The following is a 2,138-nucleotide window of genomic DNA, read 5'->3' on the forward strand; positions in this document are numbered from 1 at the left end:
TAACTGAAATTACCAGTCAGATCTCTCCCTTTATCTTTAATTCCATTCAACTGAAACTGTCAAAACCATATAGAACATTCAAGTATTCCACATGTTTTACTTCTAAGGATATTTTAAAAGGCAAAGCAACTCCCAACATTTCAACCCACTTCTTTCCCTAAACCAACCAGAGAAAATCTAGAATCAAACAGAGATTCTCAATACAGATCCTGTAAAGTCTTAGAACCCCTCCAATTGTTACAAAACTCAAAAATATTACTTTTAATTAACAAACTTTGCCATGAATCTTCTTAGCCATGGGGACATGATGAGAAGATGGAGAGGAAAAAGAACTAAAGAACCAAAGCCTGGCACCGTGGCACATGTCTGTAGTCCCAGCTACTAGGGACGCTGAAGCAGGAGGATCACTTAAGCCTAGGAGTCTGAGACCAGCCTGGGTGATAAAGTGAGACCTTGTCTCAAAAGAAAGGAAAGAAAGAAAGAAAGAAAGAAAGAAAAGAAAGAAAAGAAAGAAAAAGAAAGAAAGAAAGGAAGAAAGAAAGACAAAGAAAGCAAAGAAAAGAAAGAGAAAGAAAAGAAACAAAGGAAAGAAAGAAAGAAACTAAAGAATCAAACCAGCAGTTATGTATTATAGCCTCAATCATGATTAACATAAAACAAATTCCTCAATTCTTCCAGTAATAAAAGTTAGTCATATGATACACAGAGATGGACAGAACTTGTGGTCATAAGGGGAACCCCAATCCTTAGCTGGGAACAAGAGGTTTTCTCCCCATTTCCCCACCCCTTAAAAAATTTATATTTACAGTACTCTAGGGGTAGGTGCTGAGAATTCAGCAAAAGTATATCTGAAGTCTAAACAAACACATTCGAATACATTAAACTTTTAGTTAGCAATTTATTAGCTATGTAACCTTGGGCAAATTTCTTAATATCTCTCTGCCTCAGTTTCTTCATATAAAAATGAGGATAAAGACATGACCTAATTATTTTATGATTAACTTACAACAGTGCCTAATACATACTAAATGCTTAATTACTGTCTTTATTATGATTACTTGGCAGTTCATGTCAATACAAGTGGCACAGTACAGTCCCTGGAAGATAAAAAAGTATGAATTTAGAAACTCTGAACTTACAAGAGCCCTAAAACAGTTGGGGACAATTGAGAGAACACAATTATTAGAGGTGAAAAACAACTCTGGAGGGGAAAAAGGGTTACATGGTATTATTTCTCTAATGCACTTTGGTGGCCTCTACAGTATTCTCTTAGTAACAACAATCCAAACCCTCACTAATTCACTGCTTCTAAAACAGAAAAGGTATCATCCTCCAAGATCCCAGTTCTTCACATACTGGATGAGAGAAGCTTTGTTCAGTAATAAAAGCTTCAATTTATGGCTAGTATCATTCAGTGAGTTAATGATGACACAGAAGGATTAGATTACCTACCTACTAGTGATTTCCTTTCCTGTCAATATCAAATCCTCTTCATCCCTCTCTTTAAAGGATAACAAAATGGTAGGCCCATTCTCAGACTTTTTCAAATTCAGATGAGTTGAAAATAAGGTGATGAAAGAAGAACTCCCAGCTAAATACAGAGTTACTCTATGACTCAGCAATTGCACTCTTATGTATAAATCCAAGAGAAATGAAGGCTGGGCATGGTGGCTCACCTGTGATCCTAGCACTCTGGAAAGCCAAGGTGAGAGGATTGCTTGAGGTCAGGAGTTTGAGACCCCATCTCTACTAAAAATAGAAAAAATTAGCCAGGCATGGTGGCGCATGCCTGTAGTCCCAACCACTCAGGAGGCTGAGGCAGCAGGATTGCTTGAGCCCAGGAGTTTTGAGGTTGCTGTGAGTTAGGCTGACACCACCGCACTCTAGCCCCTGCCACAGAGCAAGACTCTGTCTCAAAAAAGAAAGAAAAAAAGGAAATGAAAAAAACATACGTTTACACAAAAACTTGTACACAAATGTTCATAGCAGGTTTATCTACAATAGCCGAAAAGTGAAAACAACCCAAATGTCCATCAACTGATGATTGGATAAATAACATGTGATACATCCATATTCGGCAATAAAAAGAATGAAGTACTGATACATGCTACAACACGGATGAACACTGAAAACATTAT

General features: G+C 37.3%; 1 protein-coding gene across 2 annotated transcripts in view; it reads right to left on the reverse strand.

Moving 5' to 3' along the window:
• CEP85 (centrosomal protein 85kDa) overlaps positions 1-2,138 on the reverse strand; it is a 33,913-nt gene that overhangs the window by 28,810 nt on the left and 2,965 nt on the right. The window contains exon 1 of one of the 2 annotated variants that reach the window (XM_012646014.1): positions 1,677-1,700. The exons of the other annotated variant lie outside the window; for it this stretch is intronic. The gene's annotated coding sequence lies outside the window, so the exon portion shown is untranslated. Of the gene's footprint in view, positions 1-1,676; positions 1,701-2,138 lie in introns of those variants that run through there. 2 annotated transcript variants of the gene reach the window in all.

Source organism: Propithecus coquereli, unplaced genomic scaffold (assembly GCF_000956105.1).
Source record: "Propithecus coquereli isolate 6110/MARCELLA unplaced genomic scaffold, Pcoq_1.0 Scaffold239, whole genome shotgun sequence".
Taxonomy (NCBI): domain Eukaryota; kingdom Metazoa; phylum Chordata; class Mammalia; order Primates; family Indriidae; genus Propithecus; species Propithecus coquereli.